General features: G+C 38.7%; 1 pseudogene; it reads right to left on the reverse strand.

Annotated features, from left to right (window-relative positions):
- Positions 1–403: 403 nt before the first annotated feature.
- On the reverse strand, positions 404–9159 carry LOC109461243 (intersectin-1; annotated as a pseudogene).
- Between the last annotated feature and the right edge of the window lie 2508 nt (positions 9160–11667).

Consider the following 11667-nt stretch of genomic DNA (forward strand, 5'->3'; position numbering starts at 1 on the left):
GATATACTATTAAATACTACAACATATACAAAAGTTGAAAACATTATGCTAATTGCAATAAGCTAGATATAATACGGCACACATTGTATGATTTCATTACTGTAAAATGTCCAGAATAGACAAATATATAGAGACGGAGAATACATTAGTGTTTGTCAGGAACTGGTAAGAGAGAGAACATGGAATGACTACTAATGGATACAGGATTCCTTTTTGTGGTGATGAAAACGACCTGGAATTAGACAGTAGTGATAGCTGCACAACTCTGTAAATATACTAAAAACGAATGAATTGTACACAGCCATGCACCACCACTGAACGCCAGCAGCGTGTTCTGAGAAATGTATCCTCTGGCTATTCCATCACTGTGCAAACATTACACAAACCTAGATGGCACAGCCCACTACTGTAGTTGCACGTGCCAGACAGGCACTGGTGACGTCTCCGAGTCCAGTGAGGAGCAGGAGGTGCTGGAACTGCCAGATGAATCTGGAAATCAAGGTTAAGAGGACCGCACACCCCCCCTTCTTCTAATTGTGGCTCTGAGAGGCAGACAGACTCACAGAGACATCTTCAAATGGTCATGGCTTAGAAGCAGAAGCATCTCTGCAGGAAGCACCACAGACTGATGAGGGCGACTGAAAACCAGACAGGAAATAAATACATGGCAGGGCAGGGGCAGATGTCACCTTAGGGCCTGGAATGCACCCCACTACGTGTCTTCGCCCACGTTCCCTGGAAGGAAAGCCTGACACAAATTTCCCTTGGGAGTGTGATCCCAGGGAACAAGGAGGAGGAAAGCAGGGAAGAGGCAGAACCACAAGAAGAATGTTTTATTATCGTAGCCACAGCCAAAGGTAAATGCTGCTTGATCTAATGGAAACTGAGTAGCAATTATCAACTAGCCCCCAAAGCCTATGGGTCAAAGTTTTGCCCCACTGGGCATTAACTCCTATTTCCACGCTGGGCATACAGGGGCTGTGGGTGATTTCTGAAACATCTCACACTTTAGCACCAATAAGCCAAGAGATGCTAAAGCCGGTGACAATCTGTCTCCTCTTTGGTGGTTGAAATAACAAGAGGATGTGAAGAGATGCATAAAAAGTGTCAGGTACACTTAAGTGAGCATATCCAACTGACGTGCCACTGTACAAAGAAGGTGGGGGAAATAATCCTAAATTGACTGTGTATTCATTCCAAATCAGCTGCGAAAACTGAGGTTCCAAAACTGTCCTCCAATTGGCAAAATTAAGTTCTCCTCTTTGCAGCTGGGAGGGAGTTCAAAAGAGACACTAAATTGAGTTCTATAAAAAGCATTATACTACTTCCATGTCTGAGTTCAGTGGCCTGCAAAATTCATCCCTACTAGGTATTCATTTAATAATATTCATTCGACAGAAATTGATTGAGTGTCTACTGCATGGAAACCCCTGCACAAGGCGTCACAAGGAGTAGAAAGATAAGTAAAACAGTACCTGTCCCCAAGTTGTTCCCAGTCTAGTGGGAAGAAAGACAGCCACACGCCCAGGCACAGTCCAGGAGGAAGAGCGAGCTATCTAAGTGACAAAGCCAAGCCCTCATTACTTCGGGCCCTCGTGGTCCTCACCAGTAAAATGAAGTAAGAATAGCCAACTTCTAAGATCCCTTCCCTCATTGACATTCCGTGAACGTCTAAGTGTCACACAAAGCCAGATAACGCCAATGGAAAAGCTATACTGTTTAGTCCAAATCATGCCCCGCAACTTAAAACAGCCAACCTACGAGTGCAAATCAAAGATTCCGGTGAAAGTATTTTCTGACTTCACGCTGGGGGAGATAAAGAAAGCTTTTCAAACCAAATCCAACTTGGTGCACATAATACTGTCACAAGCAACTGTGAAATATCGTTAATAGTTGAAAAGTCAATCAACACAATGGGTTACTAAGCACAGTATTTATTAACTGCTTGCCTGACACATCTCACCCACTGGTTATCCAAATTGCCTTCTCTATTCATTCAAATGCCCTCATTCCTGCTCTCCAATTCCAATCCTACCCTTTCCTCAAACCCCACTTACACCAACCATCCTTTCATGACTCTCCAAGTCATACTGTGCAGTGAATTTTTTTTCTTTTTCTGTCATGTGAATGTATTATATATTAAAACTTTTGATTGGAAAAAATACCACTGACATTGTTTAAGGGAGTGGAAGCTGACATGCCACTGGGTAACCAATAGAAAGCCCCCAAATTTAATGCCACTGTATAATTATGACCCATTAAATGTTACTGATGTATCCTAGGTAATACCCAGTTGTTTTTCAAGCAAAAGTTTCATAGTGCGAAATACTGTAACTGGGCAAAATTTCTGATACATTCTCCTAACTTTTGAGGGTTAAACAGATGAAATATTTTGAAATGTACTAACTGAATTCGTCAGCCATACTTTTACAAATATAGTTGAATTCCCTCTCTCTTGAATTTATCTAGATTTCAGGTGTATCCTCAGTTCTCTCAATAAGGGCACCTTTATCTTTCAGACTTTGCAACAAAATGTATGAAACACACTTTTCTTTCTTACAAACGTTATATTTTTCACTAAGTACAGGGCAAAGTAAATGAAATGTATGCCAACATGTATATCTTTACACACAATAGAACCTTCAGAACTAGCGAAGGAAGATTTTTGTCTCATTTGTTCTTTTTAAAGTCGAGTGATTCCGTGGAATGACTGCATCATGACATGAATGACGTACGAAAGGAAAAATGCTGAGTTTCCTTTGCATGGAGAATATAGAGGCTGCTTCTTAATTTACTTCTAGACTGGACTCCTTGCTGCAGTAAAGACAGTCTCTCGCTCTCAAGTTGCCTTCATGCAGCATTCTACATACAATTCTACGATAGCTGAAGGAATCTGATGTTAGGGTCCCAGGAGAGAAAGCACAGATACCAATCTGTGTGGTCAGGTCACTGGTTTTGTTGTTAAACAGTTAGGTACCCTTCAGGGTGGAAAGGTCGAGACCAATTGTTTAAATCAAATGTGCACAATGCCACATCAATGTTAGTATTTGGTAAATTAATGAGATAGTCATCTAAAAAGCTGAAAGAAGGGGGGTGGCCAGTTAGGTCAGTTGGTTAGAGCGTGGTGCTGATAACACCAAGGTTGCCAGTTCGATCCCCGTATGGTCCTCTGTGAGCTGTGCTCTCCTTAAAAAAAAAGTAATTAAAAAAAATAAAAAGCTGAAAGAAGTGTCCGTGTTTTGTTATGGATGTGTTAAAATGTCACTTCACCCTTAGTTTTAGATTTGAATTCCCCATGGGCTTGTGTGTGTACATTCACATAGAAGCATAGAAAATATTAATACTTTTGGATGTAATGACAAAAATCCCTGGGATTATACACCATTTCCAAAATAATGTATATTTCCCACTGTCGAACAAAACTCCTAGCATATTCTTGTGAGATAGAGTAGACACTTACTAAAATGCTAGTCAGGTAAGTAATTATAATAAAAATGGAATGAAACCATGCTTCTGCTACTCAATATTGTTTTCTCACAAAATGTCAAAGCAAACTTATCAGGAAGCTATTGAGTAATGCATCTCTAAGTATACTCGATACTGTATTTTCAATAAACATCATTTACTTTTTAAATTTACTACCTCCTGTACCAAGATGGCATAGAATATATTTTCCCAAGATAAATTACCCAGTGATTGGAATCGACTGTCACATACGGGTCCCAGAGCTGAGAAAAAGCAGAATTTAATGAGGTCACTACAGAAGCAATTGCTGCTTAACTCTTCAAACACATTTATGTTTAAAAAGACTTTACAGAAATAAAAAACATGTTTTAAAGTGTCCGTAGAAGTCTTGCTTGATGGCTTGAACAGAAGCCGCAGGGTTTGGTAAACCCATCCTGTGGTGCGAGAACCATTTAGGAGGCCAGGCAGAGGAGCAAGGGGAGGAAAAATGGGGGAGACAGTAGCTGAGGAGGGGAGATGGAACAGATGTTTTGGGCGGAACGTAGACCAGCAGCCCCCCCCCCCCCCACTTTCCACTTCTTGTTCAGGCCCTTCTGCTGAGGTGGAAAAACACAGGGTGGGCAGTTGGGCCATTGCCAAGTTCTGCCCTTTGAATTTAGTCTAAATTGAATCAGGTGGTGAGAAGGCACAGGAAGAAGTCATGATTGCTATAGCAGGAAAAACCAGCCTTCAAATAAATGAAGTAGTCAGTTAGTGAAATAAAAAGGCAGCTGTGGTTCCTAAGAGACACAACTCAGCAGTTCAGGGAAGCGGGGGCAGAGGTGAGGACAAGAGAATGTTGGAAAGCTTCTGATTAGAAGAGGTTTAAAAGCGAAATGTACAAGAGGTGGAGGGAAAGTGTGTGTGTGTGTGTGTGTGTGTGTCTGTGTGTGTGTGTGTGTGTGAATTTAGAAATCAGTTATCCTTGATTTAAAGCCTAATAATGTATCTTTCTTATAGACTTTATTAACTAATAGTAACTCTCTCTTAGTGGTTTTCTTTCCATAAGTTTTCTTTTATAAAAGTTCCCCAAATAGTACAAGTTCTGCACAATGTTTAGATACAAGATAAGTACACCAAAATGAATACTTCCCGACGGACCAGAAATAACCATTCAGAAAATCTGAATAACCTACTCATTGCATTAACAGGAAACATAAGGAAATTATATGAAGAAATCTAGAAAACACTGCTGAGAAATACAAGTGATTTAAATAACAGAGAGACAAACTGTGAATCGGAACAGGAAGAGTGGCTGTTTGGAAGATGGCAATAGGTCCAAGATATCATGTATTTAAAAAAATATTTCTAATAATAATATCAATGGGAAAAAAATACTAGCAGGATTGTTTGAAACTTTCTAACATTATTCTAAATTTTAGCTGGAAGAGAAATCAAGCAAAGTAAGTATGAAATAATAGAAAATAAAAAGAAACAAGGGAAACTGATCCCGCAAAATGTTAAAATCTGTTATTAAGGGACAATAATTAAAATATTAGAGTAATAACAGAAAAATCAAAGAAATATCAAGGGGAAAGATCAGAGGACATAAGAAGACCCTAATGCACAAATAATCTTAGCATATTTTGAAGGAATTAATCTCAAATCAAAGAGGAAGATCTGAATTATTCAATAAATGGTATTGTGGAAGTTAGCTATTTCGGAACAAATAAAACTAACTTCCATCCTTACCTCATGCCATCAGCCAAAATAAAATCCAGATGGATAAAAGAGTTAAGCTTAGAAAAAACTGACACCATAAAAAGCATAACTGAATATTCAACCATCTTGGAATGGGAAAGGACTTCCTAAGCACAGGATCAATGAAAGAAATCACAAAGAAAAAAGTACTTAAGTTTGATTACTTTATGGATAAATGTTTTCAGACTTTTGGGGGTAGATATCCGGGAGAGTGATTCCTGGGTCATATGGTAATTCTACTCTTAATTTTTTGAGGAACCTCCACACTGCCTTCCTTAGTGGCTGCACCAATCTACATTATTTACAGTGGCCAAGACATGGAAACAACCAAAGTGTCCTTCGATAGATGAATGGATAAAGAAGTTGTGGTATATATACACAATGGAATACTATTCGGCGGTAAGAAAAGATGATATAGGAACATTTGTGACAACATGGATGGATCTTGAGATTATTATGCTAAGGCAAATAAGTCAGAAAAAGCAGAGAGCCATGTGATTTCACTGATATGTGGTATATAAACCAAAAACAACAAAAGAACAAGACAAACAAATGAGAAACAAAAACTCATAGACACAGACAATAGTTTAGTGGTTACCAGAGGGTCAGGGGGGCGGGAGGTGGTAGATGAGGGTAAAGGGGATCGAATATATGGTGATGGAAGGAGAACTGACTCTGGGTGGTGAACACACAATGGGATTTATAGATGATGTAATACAGAATTGTACACCTGAAATCTATGTAATTTTACTAACAATTGTCACCCCAATAAATTTAATTTAAAAAAAATTTGATTACATAGAAATTTTAAAATTCAGTCCTAAATAATGGGAAAAATACCAGATAAAAGGAAGAGTATTTTCTACAATTATGACATAAAAAGGGTTAACATCTTAAATACAAAAATAACTCATACAAATTGCGATCCATTAATATTCCCCCAAATCCATGAGTAATTGGAACTGCATTTCAAATCAACATAGAAATGTCATTTTTCCACCTACGAAATTGGCAAGAAAAAATTTTAATGCAATACAGGCATACCTCCAAGATATTGTGGGTTCCGCTCCAGACCACTGCAATAACGCGAGTACTACAATAAAACAAGTCATAATCTTTTTGCTGGTGGAGGGTCTTGCCTGCATTTGGTAAAAATGCACCACCTGTGAAGTGCCGTAAAGGGAAGCACAATAAAACAAGGTGTGCCTGTACGCCATGGTTATGCTATCCATTATGATAATGACTAGTCACTTGACATATGGCTAGTCCAAATGGAGATATGCTATAAAGTATAAAATATACACTGGAATTCAAAGGCTGAGTACAGAAAAGAAATACGATGTGTCAATAATTTTATGTTGAGGGAATGTTCAAGTGATATATTTGGGATATACTGGATTCAATAAAACATATTATTAAAATTAATTTTACCTGTTTCTTTTGATTTTTTCAATGTGGTTACTAGGAAGTTTTATTAGTTTTTAATATAAATTGTATCTAATTTAAGGTCTACAGCATGTTGATTGGCTTCCATATCCAGAGTAAAATGATGACCATAGTGACGTGTACTCACCGGTGAGTAACTTATTTAAAAATGCACTGTATTCTTTGACCCAACAATTCCATATCTAGGGCTAAGGAAATAATCAGACACAGAACAAGGGGACAGATCATTATTATATAATATTTGTATTAATAATAGTAAAAGATTAGAAAGCATAAACATTCAATAATTGGGAAATCATTAAATTACAGAATGTTCATTTAGTGACATGATGCAAGACATATGATAGTTAGGTGAAAAAAGCAAGAAATAAAACTGCTAATGCATTATTATCACAAATATGTAAAGAACATGTACACACATACTCACACAGAAATAAAAGATTAGATGAAAATGCACAAACATAGTTTCCTCTGAGTTATGAAATTATCAATGTTTTCCTTTTTTATATGTATTTGCAAAGTTTTGATAATAAGCATATATTCATTTTAATTAAAAATTAAATTATATTTTGGAAAAAAACGCTGTCTTCTACTTTGTTCAAATTCACACAAATCACAGCTAGCTAACAAGGAAATCTCTAAGAAGCAATGAAACCTTTGAGAAGGGTCATATGTTTGCTTGGGGAATAACTTGGCTGGGTTTAAATGAAGGCTCAAAAAGAGTTTAGGATACTCAGTGGGGTCAGGTTTCAACATGAAAGGCAAACCAGCTTAACTAACTCCTTTTACCCTGGTCTGGCTTTTTTTGTTGCCTGATACCTGATGGGTCAGGAACTTAACAAGCAAAGTGGACTAGACCCAAAGCAGATGACGAACAGGGGCAACAGAGATAAGCTTTCATGTTTTCCCATCTCATTGTTCAATGCAAAGTATCTTAAATGCCCACATAGTATTCATCTATAGAAATAACTAGCCTCATTTTCCACTCTGATCTGTAAGTCGTTAGCTTGTTTCTCATGCTTTCCTCTGGTAAAGCGGTCAGGGGTATCTGTTGCCATGTGACTGACGGGAAAAGATGGATTTACCTTAAGTGAGGACAAATGTCCAACTTTGTCCTACATCACCCAGGTCGGCTCACCTCACCCTGAAGTTTCCAATTCATACCCAAAAGAGAGATGTTCATTTCATATGAGTGGGCATCAGAAAGAGTCTCTCTGGTCCAAGCATTTGAGCAATGCCACAATGAAGATTCATTCAATCCAGGAAGCCCAAAAACATGCAGTGAATCTGGTTAGGTAGATTTATGCCTAGCAACAGAAGCGAGAAATGGCCTGGTTGGCCATATAGTATTTGAACGTTTTCAAAAACAGACTTTTTTTTCTGAGAGTTAGAGAATTTTATTACTTCTATACAGAAGGGGTGTTTTCAAAACGATCATACACGTAAAAATAAAACTTAATATTGAAGAAAATAAAGTAGCAAACCATGAAACAGCCAAACATTATTCTAATGATATAAGAATGCAACATTGTTATTTGAATTCATACTGGTTTCTTTTGCTGTCTCTGCATCTCCTTTTTTTCCATCTTTTTCTTTCCTTCATTGTTTCCCTTCGCATGCATTTTTTTCCCTGACTTCTCATTCTGTCCTACAGTTTTTCCTCTAGCTCTTTTCTTTTTTCCCCAATTGCTAAACATTTTGCCTTTCACTGCCTTCATAATGAATGAGCCTGCCATGAAAGCAAGTGTCTTTAGCTGAATATTGGAAATATCAATCTCCTGTAGTTTTGATCTAGTTTCCTTCTCCTTCATCTAGTTAGTTCTTTTGCTACTAAGGCTTTTTTGGGTGTAAGAAGTGAATCTCCGTGCAAACTGTTTTGCTGAACATATTTTCATTGGTTATTGAGTATCTGCTTTTCTGGAATAAGTCTTCAAGAATTTACTGAGTCTCCTTTAATTGTGGCTCTAGATGGGTGATTTTGACAATTCTCAATGCTTTAGATTTGTTTGTACTCTCAATTTCTTCCCTCTGGGCAGTCAATCAACATCCGATATCTTGAAGTTTTCCTTCTAGTTAATGCTTTTTTTACCATTTAGACCTCGTAATTCAAATTCCAAAGTCTTTTTCTTTGATTTCTGTGCAACTATATCTTCTTGTTCTTTGTTTCTTTGATTTAATAGTCCTCGTCTTAGGTCCCATTCAAATTTGGTCCTATTCAAGTTCTCTCTGGCAGCCTCTCCTCTCTCCATTTATGTCCTCCTCTCTTCATCTCTCTGACGCCCTAGTTCCCGTTGCTTTTCTAGTTGCTTCTCCAACTCCAGTTGTCTTTTGTGCTCTTGTCCTTGGTGCTCCCGCTACTTGCTTTCCTGCTCTGCCCGCTCTAGCTTCTCTTCGAATGTTACAGGCAATTTCTTTTCTAGTTGTTGATCACCTTCTAAAACTGGTTCCTCTGATCTACTGAGGTTGGGCTTACGCAGATATACCACTGCCAGATCAAACTCTTCTAAAGGAATGTATGAGGTATGATCACAAAATACGGTGAATGTTTACATTTAAAAAGTTTATTACAGTAAAAGACACGTTGCCAGTAATCCCCCTCTAAACACTCCCCCTCACTTTGAACACACGTATCCCAACGTTCTTGCCACTTTCTGAAGCAGTTCTGGAAGTCCTCTTTCGTGAGTGTCTTTACTTTATCCTCCATCATGACAACGCTCTGTGTCACATATCGCTTCTGGCATATGGCAATTTCTGTCAAATAAAAACATTATAATGTGTCCTCATCCACCGTATTCACCGGATCTGGCACCATTTGACTTCTGGCTCTTCCCCAATGTCAAAATGACCATGAAATGTAAACGTTTTGAATCGATTCAGGACATCAAAGCAGCCACGGCAGCACAACTAAAGACACTCATGAAAGAGGATTTCCAGAACTGCTTCAGAAAGTGGCAAGAACGATGGGATACGTGTGTTCTAAGTAAGGGGAGTATTTTGAGGGGATTGATAGCAATGTGTCTTTTACTGTAATACTTTTTTTAAATTAAAGTTTATTGGGGTGACAATTGTTAGTAAAGTTACATAGGTTTCAGGTGTACAGTTCTGTATTACATCATCTATATATCACATTGTGTGTTCACCACCCAGAGTCAGTTCTCCTTCCATCACCATATATTTGATCCCCTTTACCCTCTTCTACCACCACTCTCCCCCCTTACCCTCTGGCAACCACTAAACTATTGTCTGTGTCTATGAGTTTTTATTTGTCATTTGTTTGTCTTGTTCTTTTGTTGTTTTTGGTTTATATACCACATATCAGTGAAATTATATGGTTCTCTGCTTTTTCTGGCTGACTTATTTCGCATTATACTCTCAAGATCCATCCATGTTGTCACAAATGGTCCTATTTCATCTTTTCTTACCGCCAAATAGTATTCCATTGTGTATATATACCACAAATTCTTTATCCATTCATCTATTGAAGGACATTTTGGTTGTTTCCATGTCTTGGCCACCATAAATAAAGCTGCAATGAACATTGGAGCACACGTGTCTTTATGTATAAATGTTTTCATATTTTTTGGGTAGATCCCCAAGAGAGGGATTGCTGGGTCATACGGTAATTCTATTCGTAATTTTTTGAGAAACCTCCACACTGCCTTCCATAGCGGCTGCATACTTTTTTTTTTAAATTTAAACATTCACCGTATTTTTTTTTTATCACACCTTGTATAATGTGGAGCCCTGTTAGCCGGGAAGGCACTGCTGCTAGAGGAACAGAGAAGATATTGGGAACAGAGACATCCTGACAACTGGACAGAGCCCACTGGCACTGGAGCAACAGCTGTATGCAGTAGTGTGCTGGAGATACCTCCCATCCAAATGGTGGTGCACTAGAAATAGCAACAGGTTGCTGTTTCATGGCAGGGGGTAGACCAGAGGGAAGTTGATAGCCTTGTAGTTTGATAAGTTTTGTGGATACGGAAAACTCCACTTGATCCGTTCTCGCATTCTTGCAGCTAGTGGCCATATCTGTGCTGAAACAGGTTGAGGTAACCCAGATTGAAAAAAAAGAAGTTTTTAGCGTGATCACAGCAATAAATCCAGATACCAGCTTTAAACCATGGAACTGTTGCTCATGCTTTGCACTTTCCTCTACAGTTATGGTCCAGATCTCACGGCTGTCACTAAATGATGCTGGAAACTGAACCCTGGTTCTGTTACTTTGACCTTGCTAATCCACACCTCATCTCCAGGTGGGTCTGCACTGCTGCCCCAGCAACAAATAAGTGCAGCTCACTGGCTGCGGGGAGAGACGCAGGAGCCACAATCCCGCACCCTATCCCCCCAGCTCCCACTCTATGCATCCGGGAGTTCGCTAGGGATTCTCCCATGAGCCACTGAGTAGCTCTCCCTTCCCACTCCTCACTTCTTCTGGACCTCCTTCGCTCACTCCCTCGCTCCCCAAGAAGAGATATTTTAAATTGCACAAAAGACATTTTCAATCCATAATTGCTACACATCTGCATTGTAAGGCTCACTAGCTACTTTTTCAAACAGTATCTGTGCTATTGTTTGCATTCTGATTTTAATATGTTAAAAGCATTCTGATGTTCACATTCAGAACTCAGCATCACACTACAGTGCTTTTATTCTTGTGAATAAAAGAAAGGCACTCCATAAACTCAGGGTGGATTCACTCACTCACAGGAAAAACCTTGAGGCATCCTTCTCAGCTGGAATCTTGCCCTTATACTTACTGGCTTGTTGTACGTGAAAACAAGGGTTAGAAAGGGACTAAGTCTAGGCAACGTCTGATCACCCTAGCAGGAAAAAGTAAATTGTATTCAGAAAAGAGAACTGGATTGGCCGACGCTCTCTGAGCCTCAGTTTCCTCATCTCTTCAGTTCCGACAATCTGTGATTTGTGCTTCCATTAGAAGGCACTCTTGAAAATTAGAATCATACTACTCTGTATTTTTTGTGTGCCAATAAATCACATACGCAATATATACTA

Source organism: Rhinolophus sinicus, chromosome X (genome assembly GCF_036562045.2).
Source record: "Rhinolophus sinicus isolate RSC01 chromosome X, ASM3656204v1, whole genome shotgun sequence".
Lineage (NCBI taxonomy): Eukaryota > Metazoa > Chordata > Mammalia > Chiroptera > Rhinolophidae > Rhinolophus > Rhinolophus sinicus.